This window comes from Lygodium microphyllum, chromosome 7 (genome assembly GCF_053477565.2).
Source record: "Lygodium microphyllum isolate KBCC chromosome 7, Lygodium_microphyllum_v1.1.10, whole genome shotgun sequence".
Classification (NCBI taxonomy): domain Eukaryota; kingdom Viridiplantae; phylum Streptophyta; class Polypodiopsida; order Schizaeales; family Lygodiaceae; genus Lygodium; species Lygodium microphyllum.
The window spans coordinates 99,048,334-99,066,673 of NC_141141.1; positions in this window are offsets into that span (position 1 = coordinate 99,048,334).

Below are 18,340 nucleotides of genomic sequence, written 5' to 3' on the forward strand. Positions count from 1 at the left end.
AGAAGTTTGAGAATCTACATGGACAAATAAGGGTGCAAGGTCCCTGCGTAACCTGATCTATGGTCATACCACTCATTCGCCCAAGCACCCAAACGAAAACCTTATATGTAACATACCCAGTCACACATGCAACCAAAATGACAGAGCCCACCAGTTGGGTTCCACAACTACATATGTAAAAACAACTCAGGAATGGCATTTCACAGAAATGTGTCTGGCGGTTTACTGATTCTGAAATTTAAATGCAGCTACAGCAGGCTTGGTAGGGAAGTGAGAATATGCAATCTATACATACGAGGAGCATGTTTTGTGCTCCTGTTCTGGATGTGTTAAAACCCATCTAATGAAAGTTGCGAGTTCCACCAACCTTGAAACCTGCATCATCAACTCACTTGCACTGCTTACATCGGTACCCAAATCAAGGTAGAATACTGGACCGACCAGTAATGTGCTTTGTCGCGAGGGTCGCCCATCATTCCATAAACACCACCATCATCCTCTTAATTTACCCTGTCCCTAGGGCCAGAGGTGTCTATATTGAGTCTTCCTTATATGCCCTTGTATGCAAAGGTGGGACGTGACTTAAAGAAAAACGGATAAATTTTGGTTTGGAGGAGACTCAAAAGAGTGAAATGTGGCAATGTGTGGCATGCCATGCAGCCGATGGTCTAACTCCCATTTATTATGCATTTATTTTGATTAATTGCCACATGGCATCACCTTCTTTGTGTTCATGCATGTATGCTATAGGGAAGAGACTATGGCTTGACCAGGAGGGGAATGTAGAAAAGTGGCAACATGATGGGGACACGAAGCTCTACAAGCGACTACAAACTCACTACTTGGATATGGTGAAACTAGAGAAACAACTTTGTGCTAATTAAGCTACGTACAACAAAGCTCGAAGGAATGTCGCAACCAAGAGAAGGCACTCCATTTCTCTGGTCCAAGTTGCATAGAGCTATGCTAAATTGTTGGTGCTAATCTATATCTTTATTTAGTGTGGTACCCCCTCTTCGCCACACCCAAAACCCCCTCCCCCCCCTCCTTGTAAGGGCTTTGTAGCTATACCATGTTGTTATCACCAGAAACACCTATATAGGGCGTACTAGTGACTCTGAGCCTTGCTTGGTTTCCACTCTACGTGTGATTCCCTATACCCAATGGTGAACCCTCTTACGTGCGGTGTCACAAGGGTGTAGTCCTGGGATGTGCCTATGTTGTACCATTTCTTTGATTGAATAATACAAGAGTATACATTGCTCTCACATATCGTGTTTCCTTTCTGTGCCGTGTTAAGTGAGTAACAAATGCAAGTGCATCACACTTGGTATCAGAGCAACTCTTGCTGGAGTGAAGGAGTTCTCACAAAGCAGGAGAGAAGATTCAGTTCCCCGAAGAGAACGAGTCAAAATGACCCACGTCGTGTTCGCCCCACGTCGCAATACCCCATGTCGGGTCGACCCCCGTTGCATCGCAATGACCCCCATTGCATCGCGATGACCCTCGGCCCGTCGACCCTGGCGTGATGCCCCAACATGACAACCCTGGCACCATCCGTCATCTGAAGATGTAACACAACTTCCCAGCGGCACGACCACCACCCGTAGGCCAAACGCGGCTTCCTTGTGTCGACAACCCCACCAATCACATGGAGGAAGACAAAGAGAATGTACCCATCCCAACAATGGAAGAGAGGAAGAAGAGTGGAGTGTAAGAATGGAGAGTAGCCCAAGAGAAGAAGGCAGCATGACAGCTCAGAAGATGACTACGGCAAATTTAAGATCCCAACCCGCCAAGTACAAAGGAGAGAGGGACAAGTTGGTCCCGAAAAAGTGAATCATAGAGGTGGACAGATACTTGAAGTATGCCCAAATCACCGATGATAGGAAGGCGAAGGTGGCAACCATCTACTTGGAGGAGGACGCTACCAATTGGTACCTGCTAGAACAAGAGTAGGGTAACACCATCTTTTCATGGGAAGAACTCAAATATTACTTCATTCCAAAGATGGAGAAATTCAAAGTCAGATATGAATGGAGAAACCTTAAGCAAACACAAGGGAAGATGAAGGAGTACGTCAACAAATACAAGCAGATCATGCTGCAACTACCCAACATAGACACTGACACCAAAGTACATGGATTCTTATTTGGGATGCAAGAATGGGACAGAAGAGATGTAGAGAGGCAAGAGCCAACCAACTTAGCAAAGGCCATGAGAATGGCCAAAAGACTAGTGGACTTAAAAGGCAGGACAACAACCTAGGGGAACCAGAACAAAATCAACACCAACCTCAACAACAATTGATGGACCCCGAGACCCAATGCCCCTAGAGGCCCAGTCTCACTAACACGCAGAGCCAAACTTCCAGCATCACGCCAACCACGTCACAATCCGCATTAGTACCAAGAGGAGCAATAGGCAGATGGGGAAACGACCACTATAGGCCAACTCTTAGTGCATTATATGGTCCCATGGGATCAAACACATCATGGTGGAGACCCCCATGCCCAACCGTAGGGATCAGATGTTTCAGATGCAGGGGACCACACTATCAAAACAAATGCCCCATGGAAGACACAGCCTCATCAAGTGGGTTGAGGGTGAATGCCACTAGCGCGTATGGAGGAGAGGAACCGCAACCCCCACACATCCAAGAAATCCCAAGCGGAAGTGATAAAAGCATGGACCACCCAAGAGTGGGGGCAATCAGTGCACGATCCCAATGCATGGCGGCCCGGGTAGCAGTAGTCCACCACCTATACATCAAAGGTAGAGTGAGCGAAGGGAATCAAGCTATCATGGTGGACACATGGGCCACTCACAACTTTATCACCCCAGAATGCGTAGCCAAACGTGGATTGAAATTGTCTAAGTTGTAACGTGCCCGCCCCTCAAATGGCGGGACAGGTCTTAGCAGCCCATCGGGAAGAGGGTCTAGGAAGCTCCGCCTGGCAGTCGCAAGGAATGTCATAGGGTTTGCGATCTAGGTCTTCCCGAGTTTGCCCTGAGCAGAAGTGTCCGACCGTTCCCACTAGGATCGACCTGAAGTCCGGGTTCCTAGAAATCGGGTTCACCTAACAGCCTTCTAGTGTCGATCGACAGTTGCTCCACTTTGCGTGGATACAACTAGACCAAAGCAGACTCATACCGCACTTGGTTCAAAGAGAATGGGAAACGAGAGGGATGCATCGCTCGACCTCTCTGCCCGTAGGGCATAGGTCCCCTAAAACGGTATGAATCAGGGTTCTAACCAACATTGTCTAAGGTCATTGTCTGACCTTTCCTAACATTTCTCGTTAACATTTCCTTTGAGGAAAGCTCTCGGCTAACCGAGACTACCCTTTCGTAGGATAGACCCATTGGTCACATCCACCACGCTTCCCTCGGGGGTTGTTTTAGTTATCTAATTACCTACTACATTATGTTTGACACATAAAAGCAGCTTCCTTAATTAACCCATTAATCACAGGTTCCTTTACGTAATTTAGGGCACGGACACAAAGACAAGATAACAAGATCAAACACTTCCTTAACTTATCTTCGGATTAATGTTTGTCTCCCGCCCATACCGAAGAATTAAGTGTCCTTTCTGCCTCCACAGAAAAATCCTTCCGTCTCCCGGCAATAAAAACCTGAAGGTTTATCCTACCAAGATTCTGCCTTGTAACTAGTATCAAGGCCTCGAGATCCCATCTTGAGTCATGTAGAACACTTGTGTAGGGTCCACAGGCATTGGGATTTACGGCCAGAGCCCCCTGGCACCCAAGTATCCTCCTACGCCAAGTAATTTCCATGGAGAGACCTCTTGCAACGAGTTCGGTCCACATTCCTAGTGCAAATTCATAACCCCCTTGGTTAGGGTTTGGCGGTTCGCGGGGGTAGCTAGCGCCATCCTTCCCTAATTATCCCTATAGAAAATCATCCATAGTTGTAGCAACCAGCCTAATAATATTTACGAGGGAAAATGTCCCTTTTGTTCCCATGGCAATTTATCCTTATAGTTCCCGCCATGAAAATATAATCACTTGGATATTCATCCAAAACCACATCAAGCAATCACCTTGCTTATGATCCACCAATCCTTAGTAAGATTCTCTCCTCTTATCAACACAACCAGTCGATATTCACTTGGAGATACCCTTTTCAAAATACCAAGCATAACTTGGGTCAACAATCCATTTAGAGTTAGGTCACCAACTTCTATTAAGCTAGGAGCGTATCCATTTGCGATAGTCTACAGCAAGATCGATAAAACAATTCGCAGGCAATAATACTTGACCTCTTAACTTCTTTTGAAGCTCTCTTCCCCTTGGGTGTTTCCTTGTGGTAACTTAGTCCTAACTCAAAGTATTGACTGGTCAACCCAAGCAACGGACAAGCCTTATTCGCAACCTATCCATGAGCCTTTTATTCTTCCAGTTCTTTACTCATCTCTCTCTAACCAAGTAAAGTTGACACACTTGGCAATGCAAGACTTTTCACCTAGGCTTTCAGGATACAGTCTAGATGTATGTGTCCCTTCCATTTCTCTTAGTGTGGTACTATGCAGAATTTTCCAATCAAACTTACCCATCATACACATGGTGCGTTTAATATATTAGTACATCCTAAACGACCTTTAACTCTCTTCATACCTAGCAACGAAAACTTATTCCTAATGCACTAGATTTCGTGTGACTTGTGTATATGAAAGTCTAGGTTTTTATCCATCGGTGCAATTGCATCCTATGAACGGAAGCTAACATTTCATGTGTTTAATTTTTATGCAGATGCAAATCGTGATTTTTATTGGTTAATTTAAGCATTGCTCTACGGGAAGGTCTATCATTTTATGTAAAAATTTATGAAAACCTTATCATTTCATGTGCGTCAATCCATGTAGAATCCATTCTATTTGTCCACTGGTCTCCCATGTAATCGTCCCTTGTATTTGTAATATTTCGTGCAATAATATTTCATGTACTAGGCTAGTCAATATTTCATGCAACTCATGCACTTGGCTTTTCATAATCATGCACTTTAAGTATGGAAGAAAAACCATGAACAATAAGCAATAAGAATGGTGGGAGGGTTAGAGGACACCCTTTTCGAGTGGGTAGTCAATGTCGTCTTGCTAGGTGTCACGAGCCATCCACGGACTTCCGGTCTCATGCGTCCGCGTAACCCTAAGTGTCCTTGATTTCTCAATGGCCACGAGCGAGTCTTGGCCTTCTGATTTCTCTTCAAGTTCTCTTCTTTCTCACCTTCTTCTTCTTCTTCTTCTCCTCTCTCTCCCTCTTCTTCTCCTTCTCTCTCTCCCTCTTCTTCCTCTCTTGTTCTCCTCTCTCTCCCTCTTCTCCTTCTCATCTCTCCCTCTTCTTCTCCTTCTCTCTCTCCCTCTTCTTCTTCTCCTCTCTCTTTCTCTCCCTCTCCTTCTTCTTCTCTCCCTCTCTTCTTCATCTTCTTCTTCTTTTTCTCTTCTTCTCCTTCCCTCTCTTCTTCTTCTTCTCCTCCCTCTCCCTCTTCTCCTTCTTCTTCTTCTCATCTCTCCCTCTTCTTCTCCTTCTCTCTCTCCCTCTTCTTCTTCTTCTTCTTCTTCTCCTCTCTCTCTCTCCCTCTCCTTCTTCTTCTTCTCTCCCTCTCTTCTTCCTCTTCTTCCTCTTCTTCTTCTTTTTCTCTTCTTCTCCTTCCCTCTCTTCTTCTTCTTCTTCTCCTCTCTCCCTCTTCTTCCCCTTCTCTCTCTCCCTCTTCTTCTTCTTCTTCTTCTTCTTCTTCTTCTGCTCTCTCTCTCCCTCTCCTTCTTCTTCTTCTCTCCCTCTCACGGCTAAGGGCGCTATTCACGGGGCAGGGAAGGGTGCCGCTGCCTGCTACAAGCTGGAGGGGGGGGAGGTGATGAAGTACGAGGGGGGGAGGACTTGCCGTTGAAGCTAGAGGAGGGGGCCGAGACCACCAGGGGGGGCGCTGCCACTTTTTAAGGTGGGGGGGAGATGGCTTATGGGGGGGAGGAGACAGCGCTCCCCGCCACCTGGTGGGCTACATGCCCCCCTTCTCTCACTTCACTCCCTCTCTCTCTCTCTCCCCGACTTGCTGTCGACGAGGAGAGAGAGAGAGGGATAAAAAAAATTATGTATTTTTTTTAAAAAAACTAAGGGGGGGTTCGCATGGGGAGGAAAGCACAGGGGTCACGGGGGGGGAGGGGGGGATATATTACATCTAAGGCCCCGGAAGGATTAACCGTAACATTCGCACAAGTAGAGGCCAAAGAAGTGAAACGGGTCTTTGCAGTACAAGTAGAAGCTAGAAAATGGAAAGCAAAACTCAACTTCTTAGTAATCCCCATGGATGATTTTGAAGTTATCCTAGGCTTGGAATTCTATGATAAATATGTTATTGCAATGTTTGGAAAGGGAGTTAATGAGATGATGCTAGATATGCAAGGAGAAGGCATTAGAGTACCCTGTGAAAGAATGCAGCTGTCAGGCTTGTCAGGCTGGACACCAATGAAAGTGCAAATGAAGGAGAACAAGCCGGGAGTTTCATGCCAAATAGTAAAGTCAAGCCCAAATCAACTAGGAGTGCCAACCCAAGCAACACCGGGTTAAGGGAACCCTATTAGGCCACGCATCATGACGTGCAATGCCAAGCAAGTGGAAAAATCAGTCAAGCAAGGAGACATGGTCTACCTATGTATGATCCGACCCATTGAGCAAGAGGCCACCAAGAAGCACAAACCTTAGACCAATAGCATAGAAGCGGCAGAGATACTTGAAGAGTTCAAAGATGTAATGCCAACAGAGCTACCCAAGGGCCTACCACTCAAAAGGGATGTGGATCATAAAATCGAACTCATTCCAAGATCCGCCCCACTTGCTAGAGCACCCTATCGAATGAATCACACTGAACTCATCATGGACTTGAAGAAACTGTTGCATGAATTGGAAGAATAAGGTTTCATCTGCCCCAACAAATATCCCTTTGGTGCCCCATTGTTGTTTGTTAAGAAGGATGGAGGATTTAGATTGTGTGTAGATTATCGGGCACTTAGCAAAATCACCATAAAAAACAAATATCCCATGCCCCTAGTGGAGGACCTCTTAGATAGGCTACACGGAGCCAAGTACTTTAGCCACATAGACCTTAGGTCAGGTTACCATCAGATCTGCATAGCAAAAGATGATATCCCTAAAACAACTTTTTGCACCTGATATGGTAGTTTTGAATGGTTAGTCTTAGGATTCGGCCTAAGAAATGGGCCAGGCACATTTTGTGGCCTCACGGATGGAGTCTTTAGACTCGAGATGGATGTATTTGTCATTATCTACATTGATGATCTACTAGTCTATAGCAATACCCTAGAAGAACACAAGCAACACTTACGCTTAGTCTTTGAGAAGCTACGGTGACATAAGCTATATGCCAAACCAGAAAAATGTGAGTTTGTAATAAAGGATTTAGAATTCCTAGGCTTCATTATAGGAGCAACTGGTATCAAAGTGAACCCTAAGAAAGTGAAAGCTGTCCAAAAATGGCATGTACTAAAGACTGTAAGGGGAATGCCGGAATTACTCGAATTCACAATATTTTATAGAAGGTTCATCAAGGATTACAGCCTCATCACCGCACCACTTTCCCACCTCACCAAAGAAGATAACACTTTTACATGGGGTAGCGAGCAATATGAGGCTTTTGAACAGATGAAGAAATGCATGAGCCAAACCCCTATCTTGAAAGTACCTAACTTCACCAAACCCTTTGAGATCTCCACAAATGCATCCAATTATGGCATTGGGGGCATAATGGTGCAAGAAGGCCACCCCATAGCTTATGAATCCAAGAAGTTCGCAAATGTTGAAACTAGGTGGAGCACACATGAGAAGGAAATGCTCGCAGTCATTGCCTCAGAAAATGGAAGCATTATGTTCAAAACAAACACACAATAGTCTTCACCGACAACATCTCCCTCAAATACTTCCAATCCCAACCCAAGCTATCAACAAAACAAGCTCATTGGTTAGACTTCCTAGTTGAATTTGACTTGGAGATAAACACAAGCCAGGCTCCACCAACAAGATAGCAGATGCCTTGAGCCATAAAGCTGACTTGAAAGCTGTCAGTGTGGTCAGTAATAGCAACTTCATGGGGCTAGTGAAGAAGGCCTTGGAACAGGACCAAGACATGCAAAAAATTATATAAGATATGGAAGCTAACAAGACACTGCATGGAATGTACACCCTTGAGAAGGGAATCCTATTTGTAGGAAAGAGATTTTATATCCCTAACAATGTGGAGTTGAAGAAACTCATCCTACATGAAATACATGATGGAAAACTAGGAAGACACTGGTGCGCAGATCGGACGCAGATAGCTCACGTGGTGAATCCCGGAAGGTCCCCAAGAACAAAGTACTCTACTTTTTAGCACAAAAACCCATGTAAAAGCAAGCACGACATGAGACAAGAGACAAATTGGGTTCAATCTCCCCCATGCCTTGTGTGAGCGCTTCACAAAGCATGTATTTAATGTATATTTCCAATCTTTATGCTCAAAAATAGCCCAATTACAAAAATATGACAAGCTTTTAGCTTTTGAGTTTGCTTTCTACCAAAAATAGGAAAATAAAGCTAATGGACAGTGCCCATAGAGTTTGGCACGCCCAATCTCAATGTCCAAATAGAAATGACATATCCAGGCGCATAAGCGCATACAAAATAATAATAAATAATCAATGTCTCTATAGACATAACAAAATATAGGCGTGGCGCCTATCAAAATATAGTCCAAAGGTCGAAAACCCGCTAGTCTCCAATGCTTTCCTCCGTCACTGCTGCTATCTCTACACATCAACTGAAGCATTCACAATCGTTAGTAAAATAACACAATTAAACCGACAAAAGTGAATACCTAGCAGTCTTCAGCTACATAAATAAATCAACTGGTTAGAAATAAATCCTAACCTTAATTTATTACGAGTGCGCACTCTAAACTCATAAACGTTTATTAATTTAATATGCATTTTGCGGAATCACCCGCTATGGAATCACCCATGTACACACTAAATTAATGAAACGCCCGAAAAGGACAGGCGTCCCCATCAACTTCTCGCACAAAGAATCCTCTTTGCGTATGAGCCCCGATCATCTAAGTTAGTTTACGGAATCCACCGTAAAACCTCACGGAATCCACCGTGGAATATGCCTCCTGGCATCATACCCCCGGGGTGGGATAGCAATTGACCTCAATTGCTATTAGCTCAATGTGGAGCTAACAGAGTGGGGAAAGCATTTAGGTCTCTAGCGTGCATCCATTGTGCTTCCTCTACAGGATGGTTCTTAAATTTTACTAGATATCTAGAATACCTTCGGCCAGTTCTGGTGGTCATGTAATGAGTGTCTATAATGGCTTCTGGTTCAAGTATTTCAGTCTCTTCTTCTAGTAAAGGTGGGTTTTCATAGACAGGGTGGATAGATAATTGTCCTCTAAATGGTCTCAATAAACTAATATGAAATGTATTATGAATTTTCCAATGGGATGGCAGTTCTAACTTGAATGCATTGTCATTAATCTTGTGAATGATTCTAAATGGTCCGTAGAATCTAGGGGCTAATTTGACAACTGGATGTCTATCTACACTTTGCAGTCTACGCTTTTCTATTCTAAGCCAAACATAATCATCAACTTTGAAATTCATGGCTTGTCTTTTCTTGTTGGCTTGTTTGGTATATGATTGTTGGGCTTTAGCAATCATATCCTTTACTTCATCAAAAATAGTATTATGCATAACAGCAATATCATCGGCACTTTGTATTTTATTAGACAAAGAGGCAACAGGTGTAGATAATCTATGTCCATAAATAACTTCAAAAGGTGCTTTCTTTGTAGATGTGTGCGGTGTATTATTATATGCAAACTGTAATAAATGTAAATGAGTATCCCATGTCTGAGGTTTAGAGATAGTGTATGCACGTAAAAGATCTAGAATAGTGCTATTTGTGGCTTCTGTTTGTCCATTTGTTTCTGGATGAAATGCAGATGAGAAATCAATCTTTGTGCCTAGATTTGCAAACAGTGTAATCCAAAAATTATTACAAAATCTAGAATCTCTATCTGAAATAATCACTTTCGGCAATCCATGGTTAGTAAAAATAGTTTTCAAAAATAATTGTGCTGCTTGTGATGCTGTTAAAGTTTTCTTACATGCAATGAAATATGCTTGCTTACTAAATCTATCTACAATTGTCCAAATCATGTCATGGTTAGATTTAGTATTTGGTAAGCCAGTAATGAAATCCATAGATATATGTTCCCAAGGTTTAGATGGAATAGATAAAGGCATTAATAATCCATACTGTTTACCATGATGTCTTTTTATTCTTTGACAAATCAAACATTCAGAGACAAAATTAGATACATCTGCATCCATATGCGGCCAATAAAAATCTTCAGTTAACATGCGTAATGTAGAAATGATACCTCTATGACCTTGATATGGGGGACAATGAATTTCATTCAAAACAAAAGATCGGAATGGAATAGTAACACACAGTCTCTTTTCAAAGAACATGAATCCATCATTATATGACAATGAATCAACAGGAATGAAATTATTTTGAACTAATTTTTGCCAATCAGAATGAAAAGTAATATCCTGGTGATATGTGTCTTTCATAGCAATTAAAGAATCAAAAGATATGATAGAAATGTTATGAATTGCAGGTCTTCTACTTAATGCATCAGCAACTACATTTTCTTTTCCAGGTTGGTATTGAATGATAGGATGGAAACTTTGAATGAATGAAGCCCATTTGATATGACGGTCAGAAATTTGGGGTTGGCTAAGTAGATGTCTAATGCTTTGCTGGTCGGTCTTTATCATGAATTCTGAACCCATTAAATAATGCTTCCATTGTTTTAATGCTTGTACAACTGCTAAGAGTTCCTTGTCATAAGTGGAATATTTAAGCTCAGAGGGTTTCAGCTTAGAACTAGAATATGCTATTGGATGGTTGTCTTGCATTAGCACGGCTCCTATTCCTGATCCGCTAGCATCGGTCACAACTAGAAAGAATGGTCTGTTAAAGTCAGGCAATTGTAGAACAGGGGCACTGGTCAATGCACGTTTAAGTAAATCAAAGGATTTCTGCTGGTTTTCAGTCCATTGATAAACAATGCCTTTCTTAAGAAGTTTGGTCAATGGTATTGCAAGTAATGAGAAATTACGTACAAACTTCCTATAGAAACTAGCAAGACCAAGGAATGAGCGTAATTCATGTACATTTTTAGGAACAGGCAAGGTCGCACATCTCATCCCTATCAAGACGAACTATAAAGCTTCAGACATCACAAGATTATTCATCAAGGAAATATTCAAACTTCATGGGTTACCCAGAAGAATCATTAATGATCGTGACTCTCTTTTCACATCACACTTCTGGAGGGCTATCTTTGAGTCTATTGGAACTCAACTCTGTTTCAGTACAACTTACCATCCCCAAACTGATGGTCAAATTGAACGAGTCAATCAAGTCATTGAAGATATGCTTAGGGCATATTGCTGTCGCGAACCCAAAAAGTGGATTCAATACTTACCACTGGTTGAGTTTGCCTACAATGCTTCTTACCAACAGAGTATTCAGATGACCCCTTTCCAAGCATTGTATTTTCAGAAATTCTGCAATATTTCTGTCTCCGTTTGCTGAAAGTACTTCAACGAACTTGTAGATAGGTAGAACAGCTTGCTGCGAACAACTTTCCAGTTCAGAGTTTTTGCATACGAACAAGTCTTCTATGAGTTTTAAGCACTAGTCAGTTCTGATTTAGTCTGACTTGCAGAGTTGCAGACTTAGCAGACTTGCAGAGTTGTTGACTTGCTGGACTTAGCCGACTTGCAGAACTTGCAAGACTTGATTCCAAGTGACTTACTGAACTTGACTTCTGGAGCGCAGGACCCGGAGTTTACAGACTTGTTTGCCTTAACTGACTTGCAGAGTTTGGAGTAACTTAAGCTTAATGAATTAAGCTTAAGCTTAATAAGCTTAAGAAGGAGAAAACAGGCCGTCGTTTCTGATCGTGAGGGGGGGGGCCGTTTTTTTCTCCACGCGTGATTTTCGGGACGTCCTCTTGCAGGTCGATTTGAATTTTGGAAGCTTAATAAGCTTCTTAAGCTTTGTTTTAACCTTTTTTTTTAATGAAATAATGAGAAATTAGTCAAGCTTATCTGTAACTCCACGACTTCATGAAGGAGGTGTTTGAGTGGTCCTCCGCCTGCAGAGATTGGTCCTTCGCGATCTGACAGTGGAAATAGGGGTTCTTGATCGCCAGAAGTCTGCCTGTATCGACGGTTCGCGATGAGATTGACTGTAGAGGCCGTTTGTTCCTGGAGCTCCGCCTTCGCCCGAGATTGGTAGCGATTGGAAGCTCTTGATCTCTGCTCCGCTCTGATACCACTGGTGCGCAGATCGGACGCAGATAGCTCACGTGGTGAATCCCGGAAGGTCCCCAAGAACAAAGTACTCTACTTTTTAGCACAAAAACCCATGTAAAAGCAAGCACGACATGAGACAAGAGACAAATTGGGTTCAATCTCCCCCATGCCTTGTGTGAGCGCTTCACAAAGCATGTATTTAATGTATATTTCCAATCTTTATGCTCAAAAATAGCCCAATTACAAAAATATGACAAGCTTTTAGCTTTTGAGTTTGCTTTCTACCAAAAATAGGAAAATAAAGCTAATGGACGGTGCCCATAGAGTTTGGCACGCCCAATCTCAATGTCCAAATAGAAATGACATATCCAGGCGCATAAGCGCATACAAAATAATAATAAATAATCAATGTCTCTATAGACATAACAAAATATAGGCGTGGCACCTATCAAAATATAGTCCAAAGGTCGAAAACCCGCTAGTCTCCAATGCTTTCCTCCGTCACTGTTGCTATCTCTACACATCAACTGAAGCATTCACAATCGTTAGTAAAATAACACAATTAAACCGACAAAAGTGAATACCTAGCAGTCTTCAGCTACATAAATAAATCAACTGGTTAGAAATAAATCCTAACCTTAATTTATTACGAGTGCGCACTCTAAACTCATAAACGTTTATTAATTTAATATGCATTTTGCGGAATCACCCGCTATGGAATCACCCATGTACACACTAAATTAATGAAACGCCCGAAAAGGACAGGCGTCCCCATCAACTTCTCGCACAAAGAATCCTCTTTGCGTATGAGCCCCGGTCATCTAAGTTAGTTTACGGAATCCACCGTAAAACCTCACGGAATCCACCGTGGAATATGCCTCCTTGCATCAGACACAAAGGATAGAGCCAAACATTGGAGGCCCTTAGGAAGTAGTTCTTTTGGCCCAACATGAAAGAAGAAGTCATTGACTACATCAAGACATGTCCTATGTGCCAACTTGTAAAGGCACCACGCTCAAAGCCAGCAGGATCGCTTCAACCTACCTAACTACCCATGGGATGTAATCAATATGGATTTCATTGTGGAGCTCCCTGAATCCCATGGATACACCATCATTTTTGTAGTGGCGGACTCTTTCTCCAAGCAAGCCCACTTCATCCCTACCAAACCACCATTGAATGCCAAAGAGGTATCCGGCCTCTTCTTCACACATGTATTCAAACTACATGGCCTACTCTTTAATGTCAGATAGAGATGGAAGATTCATGAGTGACATGTGGAAGAAACTCTTCAAGACTCTGGAAACATAGTTGAGATTCTCATTATCCTTCCACCCTGAAACAAATGAACAAACAAAATGAGTCAACCAAGGCATTTAGAACTATCTCAGGAGTTACGCTTGGGTGGACCAAAAGGATTGGGCCTTGTACCTTGATGTGTTGGAATTTCACTACAACAGCTCCATCCACTCCGCCATGGGTTACACACCCTTTGAATTGGCCATAGGAAAAGAAGTCATCACCCCCCTTGCCTTAGCATCTAGAGTGGCCAAAGCTAAATATCAAGATGTAGAGGAATTCTTGAAGAAATGGAGAGATCAGAATGCGGTGGCCAAGCAGAGCCTAGAACAAAGCAAAATCACCATGACATAGCAAGCCAACAAAAAAGAAAGGTCGTATTGTTCACTAAAGGCAACATGGTCTTAGTCAGCTCTAAGAATATGTCACTCCCAAAGAATATGAGCCCCAAGCTCAATCACTGCTGATATGGCCCTATCGCATCACTGAAGTGTTGAACGAAGTCACCTACGAACTCAACTTGCCAAAAAGTATATATGTTTATGATGTTGTTCATGTTTTTCTTCTATGTAGGTTCTATCCCAATAACGAATGGGGATGACACGTACCAATGCTCCATTCCAACGGTTCCTTTGAAGTAGAAGCATTCCTCCAATGTTAGGAACAAAAAGGATACCCGAATATCTCACCAAGTGGTGTGGGCGTCTTCTCAAGGAAGCCACTTGGATTTCGAAAGCGGAGGCGCACGAATGTGGCAAAGACACCTTCGCTATCTGGCTCAAGGAGAATCCCACTACTCCTTCCAATGCCCCCTGAGCCTCTCCAAATAAACAGTTCTCAATCATAGGCCTAGTAATGCCTCCACTCCTCAAATGTACTTGAATGGAGGGTGGACTCGCATGGTAACCCAAATACAATAAACCCAAAGAGCCCTACCAAGTCTAGATGGGCAGACGTTGACCAGCTTGCTAGAAAAAGCTATGTTAAGATCCCCAAGTCCTAGTGCGGTAGACATGGACTAGTTTGATAGTATAGACTGTGTTAAGATCCTATGATCGTCTCACCAAGTCCTAGACCGACAGACACTGGCCAACTTATTAGCAAAAAGCTGTGTTAAGACCCCGGATCAATCAAATAAACACTACCTTAGATTGCTGAGGATAGAGATCTAGTAATTGGGGGTGAGTGTAATGGCTTTGTAGCTATACCATGGCGCTATCACTGGAAACACCTATATAAGGAGTAGTAGTGACTCTAAGCCTTGCTTGGTTTCCACTTCACATGTGATTTCCTATACCCGGTGGTGAACCCTCTTATGCGTGGTGTCACGAGGATGTGGTCGTGGGATGTGCCTATGTTGTACCGTTTCTTTGATTGAATAATACAATAGTATACTTTGCTCTCACATATCGTGTTATCTTTCTGTGGCCATGCTGAGTGAGTAACGAGTGTAGGTGCATCACATCCCCCCCTCCAACCAACCGCTCCCCCCCCTTCCCCCCCACAAAAAACAAAAAACAAGTTTCAATATTGGTTTACAATGACCTATTAAACAAATGCATCTTTGTAGAATACCATTTCATGAAAAAGGGATTTTATGTAGTATTGGCGGCCTGAAAGAGGGAGAGAGATTGGGTTTTGGGTTTTATAGTGGGTTATAGGGGCAATCTATTGCATGTCCTCTTGCAGTTATCTTCCTTCTCCCTTGAGTGGGTCCTACAATGTGATAGCATGTAGAAGGAGTCTAGTGAGGTGCTAGACAAGCAAGTTAATGCACTTAATGGCAGTGTGACTAAAATCTCTCTTGCAAATGTGTCTAGAACTAGTAAAGTTGCAACGATTGTACCTCCCAAAGAAGTTCATAGAGCCCCCGCATAACAACAACAAGACGCCAAATTTGGCCAAGACCTCTAGTAAGTTCTCTCTCAAGAAGATAGCTCAATTACCTCTGGTTGATAGAAATTTCTATGTAGCATTTGATGTTGATGATGATTGAGTACTTGTAAAGATGGCAATGCATTATACTAACTAGCACAAAAATTCTACTAGAATCAAGCCATTGTAGAGATATTGAGCTCCTCACATGAGTTGGCATCCATTGCATGCCTTGGTGATGTGGCAAGTCTTTACTTACTAGCATGTTAGGTGACTAACATGGAGGATATGCTAATGATTCTATACCTAGACTACACTCACATACTTGACCCTTAGTTAAGATATATGCATTTCATCACCTCATCTTTCTTTAGTGGGTTTGCACTAAGTGAATGCATATACATATGTTTTAGTACTTTCATATTAGTTTTTTATCATATTATAGACTAAGTTTTTTTGTTCTTGAAAGAAAAAGAAAGAAGAAGATTGTGTGTGCTCAAGCCCCCATTATGTGTGTGTACTCATAGTTGCTTCATGTCTCTCTCCTCTTCTCTGTTTATATAGTATCACAGTCATTCCACGACTACGCAAAGCTTGATCAAAGGATAAGGTGAAGGTTATGGAGTGCAAAAGCAAGCAAACAAGCAAAGGGCAAGAAGCTCTTTCATATTGCTTGACTTGCCTTGGCCTATAGCCACAAGAGATTCCTTAAGTTAGCAAGGCTGTAGTTTTTTATTGCAATGGAACTTAATGAGCACAAAGAGTAGTGTATATGTTGCAAATTAGCCCTTTAGGGCTAATCACACTGATTTTTTCTGTCTAAGGTCATTTTGGCCTATATCATGGCCTTATAAGTTAATTGAAAGAAATTTGATATACCAATGTCACATACACTATAATGGGATATTTACAAGAATTTGAAACACGCGCTATTGTATGGAAGAATCTAGCAATGCTGTTTGAGGTAAATATAGAGGCTAGAAAGCTATAGTTCAAATGAGAGCTAAATCAAGTCAAGAGATAGAATTTATCTATCAATGACTATGTATTAAAGATCAAGATTATTAGGGAAGCTCTTGGATCTATCAATGTAGGAGTTAATGATTATGATATTATGCGTGCATGTTTAAATGGACTCGAAGATGAGTACAAGAACTTCATGCTTTCTATGTTAAGTATGCTCAATGCTCCACCCTCATAAGATGCCACCAATGATATATAGTACTCTAAGTTGTAAGGCCCCCATTATAAGAAGAAGCCATGTGAGAGCCCGAATTGGTTAGGTCCTGACTTGTATGTCAAATGAGGTCTATGTAAGTGAATGGAAAAAAGGTGACCTTTGTGTATCTAGCCTTTAGATTAGATAGAGTAGTTATGTTAGTAGCAACTCAAGGCACAAAGCATTGAGTTGTGGAGTGTGGAAGTTATTAAGGACATCTATTTTGGGGTTTAGGAGCCGTAGAAGTAGCCCTTGGCTGGGCAGAGGTCTTAAGGGGGGGAATGGTCCCCTTAATGTGGGTCTAAAGATAGCGTGTTCAACTTGACAATAAAGGAAATATTCCTTGGTGCTAACTAGAGAAGGCTCATAATATGGTTAGATAGGCTAACTAGACTACTTTCCCAGGCTATAAAAGAAAGACCCATCCAAAGCCATCTTTCACCCAATCCTCAAAGTTCTTCCAACTAGCCTTAAGCTCTTCGCCTATAATTTGTCTATGGATTGCCATTTAAGCTTCATAGTGGAAGCTCATGGGTGGATAAAGCCATCTTTATATCAATTTGTTTGACATTAAAGTAGTTTCTATTCTTCTCATATTTGATATTTCTTCTCTACTCCTTGCTTAGATTGTGTCTATCGTGCCATGTAATCTTTACAAGTTATGAATCCCAAGGATTGTATCCATGACTTTGTAGATCTAATTTCTATGCTAATACTTGAGAAGAAGAACCTTGGCTTGGATTCCTCTTCTTCTCAAAGTAAGAGCAATTCTAAACATGGGTTTTACTCTACTAGTAGGACCAAGGTGGTAGTCATGGTCAAAGTTATGATGCACAACAAAATAGGGAAGGAAAATCCTAAGGATGAGGAAGCCAAAGAGGGCAAGTTGTGGATTTTAACCCACAACAAAACTCTAATGATAGTAGAGAATGTTGGCATTGTGGTGAGAAATGCCATATTTCTAAGAATTGTTTCAAAAAAAGATTGATATTAGAAATGGAAAAAAGAAACAAAGCAATTATGCATCCGATAGTAGAAACAATGATAACTAAAGTAAATGGCAATTATGCATCCATTAGTAGAAACAATGATAACTAAAGTGAATAGCTAGTATAATTTAGTATTTTTATAAATACCATGACAACTAATGATTTAGAATGATATATGTTATGTAGACTCTAGGGCCTCTAGCCACATGACTTCTCATAGAGTGGTTTTAGAGACACGCATTAAAACCTTTAGGCTATGTGGACATAGGGGATGATATAGCACACCCATTACTCACATTGAATATGATCTCTTAAGTAAACAAGACGGTAAAAGTACTTGGTTAATATGCTGCATATACTAAGCATAATTGAGAACCTAGTTTCTATTGGAGGGAAAATAATGGAATAGGGATTGCAAGTGATGGATGTTATGCAAAGGACCTTGGAAATGGTTCCAAGTTGATTGCAAAATGTAAGTGTGTTGGTAGCTTGTTTACTCTTGATGTAGGTCTGCTTGAAATGGATGCTGCTATGTTTGCACAAGGTTTAGGT